Source organism: Salvelinus namaycush, chromosome 4 (genome assembly GCF_016432855.1).
Source record: "Salvelinus namaycush isolate Seneca chromosome 4, SaNama_1.0, whole genome shotgun sequence".
Taxonomy (NCBI): Eukaryota; Metazoa; Chordata; class Actinopteri; order Salmoniformes; family Salmonidae; genus Salvelinus; species Salvelinus namaycush.
The window spans coordinates 78664863-78676881 of NC_052310.1; the positions used below are offsets into that span (position 1 = coordinate 78664863).

Genomic DNA, 12019 nt, shown 5'->3' on the forward strand with positions numbered 1-12019 from the left:
AGCAGAGCGCAGGCATAGGACGCACTGCACCCCCCCAGCACCCCGGAGACACAGCACGCAGAGCCAGCGCAGGATACCCTGGACCGAAACGGCGTACTATAGCGCACCGGGCTATGGATGAGTACTGGCGACACCGTGCGCTTAACCGCATAACACGGTGCCTGACCAGTAACGCGCTGCTTACAATAAGCACGAGGAATGGGCTCAGGTCTCCAACCTGACTCTGCCACACTCCCTGTGTGCTGCCTCTCATACCTGTCGCGCTGCCGTGCTGCCTCCTCATATTGCCGCAGCTCAGCTTTCGCTGCCTCCAGCTCTGCCTTGGGGCGGCGATATTCCCCAGCCTGTGCCCAGGGTCCTTTACCGTGCAAAATCTCCTCCCATGTCCAGGAGTCCAGAACTCGCTGCTGCCCGATACCACGCTGCTTGGTCCTTGGTTGGTGGGTGATTATTTTCTGTTCTGTGTTTTGTTTCACCGTACAGGAGTGTTCGTTTGTCGTTTTATTGTTTTTGTTCAGTGTTCATTATTCGTATTAAAACAATATGGACACTTACCACGCTGCGCATTGGTTCTCCTCTTCTTCCAACCACGACAAGCGTTACAGGGATGAAGATGAATTAAGGAATAGGGAGGGGAAGAGAGAAGGAAGGGGTGAAGAAGAAAGAATGCTGGGTCGAGAACCATGGTGACAGGAAACGACTGGGAAAGAGAAAATGTGTCAGGTGGAGAGAGAGAGAGAAGTGGTTTTAACAGAGAAAAAGAAGAGAATGGTAGAGAAGAGGGAGGGATGGAGAGAAATAAAAGAGGGATGACAGTTGGCAGAGTTTCTGTTCTTTCTCTATGACAGTAGAAAAGGCAGTGTCCAGGCCAGGCCAATTCCAAAGCCATTAGCCCACTGTATTACAGGCTAACGATGACTATTGGAAAATCTTTATCTGAAATTATGTCCTAGAAGCCAGGAACTGATAGAGGGATCAGACTGTCTTATCAACCATCACCTTAAGGGAGCGTCATATTAAGGCAAGGGCTGGTGGCAGAGCCAGAAAATCATATTACTTTAATTAATGGCTAATCACTTCTTTCAAACATAAATAAAGACCTAAAAATTGAAAATGTGAAAAATAATACACTAGATTGGGTCTCTCCATTCTGAAGGGTCTAAACCTGGAAATGAAATGCCATTGAGCTGCTAGAATCTGTGCATGATGATCAATAATTGTATTATATCAACCCATCAATCAATCTGACAATCAATATGGCTGGTGTGGATTCATTGATCAAAAGTCATTGGAAAGTCCTGGATTTTGATGGCTTGATTCTGAATGCAGTTTGATCCTAGTTATTTACCTGCAGAAAGCCTTTGTTTTAGAGTCTCTCGGGGCTTTAAGTGTATGGTCCTGGAATAGAGACTTACGACTGCAGAGTTCACTAACCAGGAAAGAACAGTTACTTTCCTCTGCTTTTATAATGAAATGGACCACACACAAATGAATGTAGCGGTACTCAATTCAAATACCTGCTTACAAAAGATAAAAGTCCTAAATCGGTTGGCGAACTTCCCAAAATCAAATCCCCAAGAACAAAATAAATTGGGGTAGTACAATATTCTCACAATTATCTGTTAATATCAGCTGATGGCACATTTCTAACCTTAATTTTGGAGTGTCCATTCATCATGTAAATGCGATTTTGGAGCAGGTATTTAATCAAACACTATCTGATGGGGGAAAGCAATTACGGACAGTCTAAACGTACTGCCTCTTCTCCGTCTCTATTTTTCATTCCTCTCACTCACCCTCTCCTCTTTCTTCCATTCTATTTCATTCTCCTCTTTCTTTCCATCCCTCCCTTCCTCCTCTTTCTTTCCCTCCCTCATAGTCTGTCTCTCTTTCCGTTATCTCCCTCTGTTTCACTCATGTCTAATCTAAAAGGTTGTTATTTGCCTTTCAGGGCAGTGTTTTTCCTCTCTTCACTGCCAGAATAGAGACAACTTATCAGTGTCATTCCACAGTAAATTGGCTGGGGTCACTGATGGACTCTCTTCATTTGGCAGTGATTTAAAATACATTTGTTCCAGCCTTTTATTGCCTCTTGATTCAGACTTCAGAAATATTTGGGTGGTGCTTGTGTGTGTGTCTGCCTCCATCTCTTACCTGAAGTATTGGTGTGTGTACGTGGGACACGATGTGAGGCATTCTCCTCCACTCCCATATGGCCAGACTGGAGGATCTCCACCAGCTGTTCTATGAAGTTGAGCTGCTGCTCCTCTGGGTGGCAGATAGCCAGGTAAGCACGGTGCATGTTCATCTTCCACACCTCATCTCCTTAAGACAGCTTAAGACAGCTCAGCTCCACCAGACAGACAGACACAGGTTATAGACACAGGTTACAGACACAGCAAGGGAAACCCGTTACCCGTGTACACACGTTAGTTACCTTTGAAAACACAAGATGATACACACGTAACAAGTGTCCATTTGTCAGTATGTGTGTCACTGTGGTGTCACAGCTGTGACAATTTGGACTGCAGTTGTTTGTGTGCATCTCTGAAGTGAATTACTTCATGCCACTGACATAAAGCAGCACTCTAACAGAACACACCAGCTGTTCTAGTCTATGTCCTATTCTATTCATTCTCCTCATCATTTTTAAAGGCCTTCATGGGTCATGAATAATCAGCCTGACATGGAGGTGGACAGAGAGACTATATTGATCGGCCCACTGAGTGCATTAACCACAACACTAACAATATCCCAGGGGAGCTTGCCTCCTGCACAGTCAAACCTGGGCAACATGATTAGTTGTGTGTTTTCCTCTGTCTGTCGATGAGGAAATGAATTACAGCGATCGGTCAACATGCACTTATCACAGACAAGGGGACATGTGATGAATCTCCAGTAGACAGTGGTGGCCTTATCAGAGGCTTTTTAATTCAAAGCTGGGCCATTCAGTTAGACAGGCTTCCTTTCTGAGCCAGGGGGTACCGAAGCCTCACCACAACAAGCCGGCTCTACTCTGTCTTCTACCACCGCCACATAACAGATGTTGTGCCAATTACTCACTCACAGACATATAAATATTAGATCTATGCAAAACCATGGAGAAAGGAAAGAGGGAGGAAGAAAGGGAGAGAGGGACACATAGAGAGAGAACACGGAGAGAGAATGAATAAGAGAGAATGAACGAAAGAGCGAAAGAGGTAGCTAGTTAAATGTTTTTCTGGACAGTTTAATGAGATGTCAGCTCAGGAGATTGGCTCGTTTCCAAGGCTCTTTGAGCAGAAACCAAGGCAGGAGTATTTGTTATGTGTCACCTACTATCACATTCCCCCCTATACTCTGCTTTAGAAAACATGAAGCCGATAAATTAACCTCCCTAATGCCGGCCAAACTACATTTTCACAGATTTACGAGCTGTTCTGGAGTAGGGAACTGGATCTTCGCCCAGTGGGTGTGTGTGTGTGTGTGTGATATGTGTATAACTGTATAACTGTGTGTGTTAGGCATCCCCTACCTGTACCAGTGCTTCCTTCATGCCCCCCCCCAGTTGGGGACCCTCCAGGCACATTCCAGTACCAGGTGGGGTTGCTGTTGCCTTTTGACTGGCCGATCTCGGTCAGAGGCTCCCACTGGTTCAACTTTTCAGAACACCTGCAGAGACAGGAAGGAAAGTTTATATCAAGAGATGTAGTTACACTGAATTTAACTTTTTACATGAGTTACAGGGTAAATCCAGTTATTAAAAAGCAATTACATAGTTATGGCACAGTAACAGTACATTTGATGAAGACAGCTTGGCTGTCGAAACGTTGGATATTACATTCTTGCATCTGAGCTCCTAGAGTGTGCGGCTCTCCTTTATTTTCAAGTTTTCTACTCCGCTAGCCAGCACCTCGCCTAAATAGGTGTGCGTTTCAGTAACAGTACATACCCCAACCAGAAGCCATGGATTACAGGCAACATCCGCACTGAGCTAAAGGGTAGAGTTGCCGCTTTCAAGGAGTGGGTTCCCAGGTAGCGCAGCGGTCTAAGGAACTGCATGTCAGTGCAAGAGGCGTCATTACAGTCCCTGGTTCCCGTAGGGTGGTGCATAATTGGCCCTGCTTCGTCTGGTTTTGGCCGGTGTAGGCCGTCATTGTAAAAAATAATTTGTTCTTAACTGACTTGCCTAGCTAAATAAAGGTTCAATTAAAAAAATTTAAAAAATACACAGATGATGCAATCTCTGTTGCACTCCACAAAGCCCTTTCCCACATCAACAAAAGGAACACCTATGTGAGAATGCTATTCATTGACTACAGCTCAGCTTTCAACAGCATAGTGGCCTCAAAATTCATCAATAAGCTAAGGACCCTGGGACTAAACACCTCCCTCTGCAACTGGATCCTGGACTTCCTGACGGTCCGCCCCAGGTTGTAAGGGTAGGTAACAGCCCATCTTCCACACTGATCCTCAACACGGGGGCACGGGTGCGTGCTCAGTCCCCTCCTGTACTCCCTGTTCACCCATGACTGCATGGCCAGGCACGACTCCAACACCATCATTAAGTTTGCCTGATCACCGACAATGATGACACAGCCTATATGGAGGAGGTCAGAGACCTGGCTGTGTGGTGCCATGATAACAACCTCTCCTTCAATGTGATTAAGACAAAGGAGATGATTGTGGACTACAGGAAAAGGAGGACCGAGCACCATTCTCATCGACGGGGCTGCAGTGGAGCAGGTTGAGAGCTTCAAGTTCATTGGTGCCCACATCACCAACAAACTATCATGGTCCAAACTCACCAAGACAGTCGTGAAGAAGGCATGACAAAGCCTATTCCCCCTCAGGAGACTGAAAACTGCACCATCGAGAGCATTCTGACTGGTATGGCAACTGCTCGGCCTCCGACAGCAAGACACTACAGAGGGTACTGCGTACGGCCTAGTAAATCACAGGGGCCAAGCTTCCTGCCATCCAGGACCTCTATACCAGGCAGTGTCAGAGGAACGCCCTAAAAATTGTCAAAGTCTCCAGCCACCCTAGTCATAGACTGCGGTAGCAGAAAGAACAATGCAAGCGGAGCCGGAGCACCAAGTTTAGGTCAACAAGGCTTCTTAACAGCTTCTACCCCCAAGCCATAAGACTCCTGAACAGCTAATCAAATGGCTACCCAGACCATTTCCATTGTCCCCCCCACCCCCTATTTTACCCTGCTGCTACTCTCTGTTATTATCTATTCATAGTCACTTTAACTCTACCTGCATGTACATATAACCTCAATTACCTCGACGAACCGGTAGCCCCACACATTGACTCTGTCCCGGTACCCGGTGTATATAGCCTCGCTACTGTTATTTTACTGCTGCTGTTTAATTATTTTTATTCTTATTTTTTAATTATCTATTTTTCACTTAACATTTATTTTTCTTAAAACTGCATTGTTGGTTAAGGGCTTTTAAGTAAGCATTTCACTGTCAGGTCTACACCTGTTGTATTGGGCGCGTGTGACAAATAACATATGATTTGATTTTATTTTTATGTACTCATCAAATAGAACTGAACGTGAACAAGATGAAAACCTGTACCTGTTGTGGTGGAGTGATGCTCTGCTGTTCGTAGAACTCGGCAGTGCTCTGTTTGGGCTTGCTGTGCAGGCTGAGGCCCTTCTCAAAGGCCTGCTGTTCCAACATCAGAGTGGAGCGCAGCCACAGTTTGCTAGTCTTCCCCAGGTACAACACACAGGGCCTGATGGGGATAGGAGGCACACACTGGGACATGGCCTCCACGAAGCAGTTGAGGGCACTGGGCGGGCAGTCCCTCTGCACCTGGTGGCTCCCACTGCACAGGAACGGACTCATCTCACCTGACAGGGCCTGAGAGGAGAGGGGGAATGACGGGGAGGAAAGGGAGGAGGAGAAGGAGGAAAAGAGTGGAAGGAGAGTCTAGCTAGGTTAATAAGGCTAGGCGTCCCGCTAGGTACATACAAGTGTATTATATCGGTTGAAAGCTTAAAATCTTGTTAATCTAACTGCACTGTCCGATTTATAGTAGGCTTTACAGTGAAAGAATGCCATGTGATTGTTTGAGGACGGCACCCCACATCAAAATATTTTTCCACCGGCACAGGAATCATAAATTCACAAAAAGCGATTAAATATTCACTTACATTTTGAAAATCTTCCTCTGATTTGTCATCCAAAGGGTCCCAGCTATAACATGTAGTGTCGTTTTGTTAGATAAAGTCCTTCATCCCAAAAAGTCTGTTTAGTTGGTGCCATCGATTTGAGTAATCCACTCGTTCAACATGCCAAGATAGGAATCCGAAAATCTACCCTTAAACTTTGTTTCAACAAGTCAAATACATTTCTATTCAATCGTCAGATACCCTAAAATGTAATCAAACTATAATATTTCATACGGAAAGAAGTATGTTCAATAGGAAAGCGATATTAGCAGGTGCGCGTTGTCTTCATGGCGCACACACAAATTTCCAAGCAGATGTCCTTGTACTAAAACTCATATTTCTTACTCGTTTTGGAAGAAACAAGCCTTAAACCTTGACCAAAGACTATTGACACCCAGTGGAAGCCATAGTAATTGCATACTGGGAGCTAGATTTAATTATTTCCCTATACGTTCCATTGTAAGAGCACGGGTTCTCAAAAAATAACTATTCCGGTTGGTTTTTCTTTGGATTTCTCCTACCATATCTATTGTGTTGTAGTCTCCTACATTATTTTAACATTTCTCCAAAGTTCAAAGTGTCTTCTTTCCAATGGTACCACTTATTTGCATATCCTGGCTTCAGGGCCTGAGCAACAGGCAGTTTACTTTGGGCACGTCAGTCAGGCGTTGTGTTTCTAAGGCCAAAAGCATGCAATATAATGCACAACTAAAACCAAGCTAGAGCTGATTGGAAGCCACCATTAACTACCACAGCTTCATCTCAGAGACAGCCTCAGCTACAATAACCACATTAAGATATTTATAACCAGATAATTATCAGCGAAAATATGGAACCTATTTATGTCTTGACCCCTGTGTGTCTCTGAGCGACAAACATCATCATTAAGACGTCTAGTTCTATTTCCAATGTGTTTCAGAGTTAAAAGCTCAGTCACTTCATATCAGGACCTTTAAATGTGCCTCTTAAAACTTCTTAAGACTAGGGGGCGCAGTTTTCGCTTTTGGCTAAAAAGGCGTACCCATTTGAAACTGCCTATTTCTCAGCCCCCGAAACTAGAATATGCATATAATAGTCAGATTAGGATAGAAAACACTCTGAAGTTTCCAAAACTGTAAAATTTTTGTCTGTGAGTTAAACAGAACTGGTATTGCAGGCTAAAACCTGAAGTGGCCCAACCAGGAAGTGGCCCTGTTTTTAAGACCTCTCTGTTCCCATGCATACCTATTGCCCATTGAAAGGGATATCAACCAGACTTCTTTTTCTATGTCTTCCCTAAGGTGTCAACAGCCTTTAGACATAGTTTCAGGCTTTTATTTTGAAGGATGAGCGTGAACGACCACATTGCGTAAGTGGATAGGTGGGGGCTCTCCGAGTGATTTTTGCTGTCCCGGTTGTCCCGGTTGATATACACTGCTCAAAAAAATAAAGGGAACACTTAAACAACACAATGTAACTCCAAGTCAATCACACTTCTGTGAAATCAAACTGTCCACTTAGGAAGCAACACTGATTGACAATAAATTTCACATGCTGTTGTGCAAATGGAATAGACAACAGGTGGAAATTATAGGCAATTAGCAAGACACCCCCAATAAAGGAGTGGTTCTGCAGGTGGTGACCACAGACCACTTTTCAGTTCCTATGCTTCCTGGCTGATGTTTTGGTCACTTTTGAATGCTGGCGGTGCTTTCACTCTAGTGGTAGCATGAGACGGAGTCTACAACCCACACAAGTGGCTCAGGTAGTGCAGCTCATCCAGGATGGCACATCAACGCGAGCTGTGGCAAGAAGGTTTGCTGTGTCTGTCAGCGTAGTGTCCAGAGCATGGAGGCGCTACCAGGAGACAGGCCAGTACATCAGGAGACGTGGAGGAGGCCGTAGGAGGGCAACAACCCAGCAGCGGGACCGCTACCTCCGCCTTTGTGCAAGAAGGAGCAGGAGGAGCACTGCCAGAGCCCTGCAAAATGACCTCCAGCAGGCCACAAATGTGCATGTGTCTGCTCAAACGGTCAGAAACAGACTCCATGAGGGTGGTATGAGGGCCCGATGTCCACAGGTGGGGGTTGTGCTTACAGCCCAACACCGTGCAGGACGTTTGGCATTTGCCAGAGAACACCAAGATTGGCAAATTCGCCACTGGCGCCCTGTGCTCTTCACAGATGAAAGCAGGTTCACACTGAGCACATGAGCACATGTGACAGACGTGTCTGAAGATGCCGTGGAGAACGTTCTGCTGCCTGCAACATCCTCCAGCATGACCGGTTTGGCGGTGGGTCAGTCATGGTGTGGGGTGGCATTTCTTTGGGGGGCCGCACAGCCCTCCATGGGCTCGCCAGAGGTAGCCTGACTGCCATTAGGTACCGAGATGAGATCCTCAGACCCCTTGTGAGACCATATGCTGGTGCGGTTGGCCCTGGGTTCCTCCTAATGCAAGACAATGCTAGACCTCATGTGGCTGGAGTGTGTCAGCAGTTCCTGCAAGAGGAAGGCATTGATGCTATGGACTGGCCCGCCCGTTCCCCAGACCTGAATCCAATTGAGCACATCTGGGACATCATGTCTCGCTCCATCCACCAATGCCACGTTGCACCACAGACTGTCCAGGAGTTGGCGGATGCTTTAGTCCAGGTCTGGGAGGAGATCCCTCAGGAGACCATCCGCCACCTCATCAGGAGCATGCCCAGGCATTGTAGGGAGGTCATACAGGCACGTGGAGGCCACACACACTACTGAGCCTCATTTTGACTTGTTTTAAGGACATTACATCAAAGTTGGATCAGCCTGTAGTGTGGTTTTCCACTTTAATTTTGAGTGTGACTCCAAATCCAGACCTCCATGGGTTGATAAATTTGATTTCCATTGATAATTTTTGTGTGATTTTGTTGTCAGCACAATCAACTATGTAAAGAAAAAAGTATTTAATAAGAATAGTTCATTCATTCAGATCTAGGATGTGTTATTTTAGTGTTCCCTTTATTTTTTTGAGCAGTGTATTATCGAATAGATATTTGAAAAACACCCTGAAGATGGATTATAAACAACGTTTGACATGTTTCTGTGGACATTATGGATATAATTTGGATTTTTTTCCGGCGTTGTCGCGAACGCTCTTTCCGGTGGATTCCTGGGCATAACGCAGCAAACAAATGGAGGTATTTGGATATAAAAAATATCTTTATGGAACAAAAGGAACATTTGCTGTCTAACTGGGAGTCTCGTGAGTGAAACCATCCGAAGATCATCAAAGGTAAACGATTAATTTGATTGCTTTTCTGATTTTCGTGACCAAGTTACCTGACGCTAGGTGTTCTTATTGTTTTGTCGAGCGATCGATAAATTTACACAAATGCAAGTATTGCTTGCGCTGTAAAGCATAATTTCAAAATCTGAGATGACAGATAGATTAACAAAAGACTAAGCTGTGTTTTGCAATATTGCACTTGTGATTTCATAAAATTATATTTTATTATATACCGTTCGCGCTAGGCTAGGCTATGCTAGTCAGTGTTTCTGATGACAAATATCCCGGATCCGGGATGGGTAGTCCAGAAAGGTGGAGCCATCTGGAGCCATCTGGTTCGTTCAACTCATCACGTTTGTATCTTCGTCCATATTTTGCGTAAATGAATGGTTCCTCATTAAGAGGAAATTGCATGTTTTAAAGCAGAAATCTGACTGCTATCTAAACTAATGTCACTGTTAAATAATTTCTGGGTAACAAGTAAGTACCTTACTGTGATTGTTTTCAAATAAAATGTTAAAAAAAGAAACACAGATATTTTGCGTAAATGAATGGTTCCTCATTAAGAGGAAATTGCATGTTTTAAAGCAGAAATCTGACTGCTATCTAAACTAATGTCACTGAGGTGTGTGTGTGTGGGGGGGGGGGGGGGGGGGTGCTGACAAGTCAGACCAGAACCTGTGACCTGTGTCGGCCCTGTCCAGGTGAATAATGATGACACAGACAATGCCATTAGATCCTTGGACCTCTATCATGGCGTGACAACCAGGGTTTTGAGTTTAACCTTACACACTAAATTATAAATAGCTTATCTCAAAAAATAGCTAATCTCAATAAATAGCTAATCTCAATAAATAGCTAATCTCAATAAATAGCTAATCTCAATGTTGCAGATAAAAACAACATCAATTGCCACTATGATAGAATTACTATTATAATAGTTATTCTATTTCTAGGGATCTGACATGATTCCTTCCATCTAAACGTTCTGGAACGTTGCTCCCTTCTGAACACGCCCCCCATCCCCTACCTGTACCAGTGAGCACACTGCACCATTCGGTGCCAACCCTTTAACCTGGTTGACCTGGAAGTACAAGACCTGTTGCCGCTTACTGACCTGGCAGTACTTACATGTTGCTGTCGGTCAGACAGGATCTTCCAGAGGTGAGGGAACAGCTGTACCCAGGTCTTCTCGGCCAGGGGGGTGGAGATGTGACACAGCTGGACCAGGGCGTTCAGCAATGCCCCAGTCTGACACACACACACACACACACACACACACACACACACACACACACACACACACACACACACACACACACACACACACACACACACACCAAAGGGTTGACATAAAACACACAATGACAACAACCAGAGGTCAACATCTGACAACGATAATAAGGGGTTCACTTTTCAGCTTTACAAAACAGTCCTACAGGAATCCAATGTAGAATTAGTGCTCAAAGCCAAAGTCAAAAGGTCCAATGCAGCCTTTTTTTACCTCAATGTTAAATAATTTCTGGGTAACAATTAAGTACCTTACTGTGATTGTTTTCAAATAAAATGTTAAAAAAAGAAACACAGATTACTTCTTAGCAAAGAGCCATTTCTCAAGCAATAATTTAGCTAGGACTGCCTGGGAGGGGTCTGAGTGTGGAGGGGCTATTATTGGCAGCGAGGTTTGGAACTCTTTCTTATTGGTCTATTAACTAATTTACCGCTTGGTGATATCAACAGGCAGGCCAAAACTCCATCCCACCAAAACAGGCTGAGATTTCAGACAGTCCTTTTCAAACAGCTCTTACACTAAAAGGGCATTATCCACAATTATCCAACCTCAGTGTGGAAACAACTGCCAAAATAATGGAAACACCAACATAGTGTCTTAATAGGGTGTTCGGTCACCACCAGCCACAACATCTTCAATGCACCTTGTGCATAGATTCTACAAGTGTCTGGAACACTATTGGAAGGATGTGACACCATTCTTCCACAATAAATTCCATAATGTGGTGTTTTGTTGATGGTGGTGGAAAATGCTGTCTCTAGTGCTGCTCCAGAATCTCCCATAAGTGTTCAGTTGGGTTGATATCTGGTGACAGAGAGCCATGACATATGATTTACATCATTTTCATGATCATCTAACCATTCAGGGACCACTCGTGCCCTGTGGATGGGGGCATTGTCATCCTATGTGGGCATAGCCATGGTAGCATAGCCATGTGGGCATAGCCATGGCATAGCCATGACCCTAAGCATGATGGGATGTTAATTGCTTAATTATCCCAGGGACCACATCTGTGTGGAAGCAATTGATTGAAATATACTTTGTATCCCTCACACTGCAAAAAAATGAAATCTAAGCAAGCCTAAATATCTTATATTGAGTAATAATTCACTTTAAAAAAAAAATATATATATATATATATATATATATATTCTTACCAAGCTAAATTATCTAACATCATTGGCAAGAAAAAACAAGAACAAAAAAAACACACATTTTAAGTGAATTATCACTCAATATAAGATATTTAGTCTTGCTTAGAATTCACCTCTTTCCAAGCGTTTCCTTTATTTTACCAGTTAGCTGTATATAAAAC

The 12019-nt window shown here is 44.2% G+C and overlaps 1 pseudogene; it reads right to left on the reverse strand.

Annotated features, from left to right (window-relative positions):
• Positions 1-12019, reverse strand: part of LOC120046012 — a 107771-nt pseudogene that overhangs the window by 37788 nt on the left and 57964 nt on the right.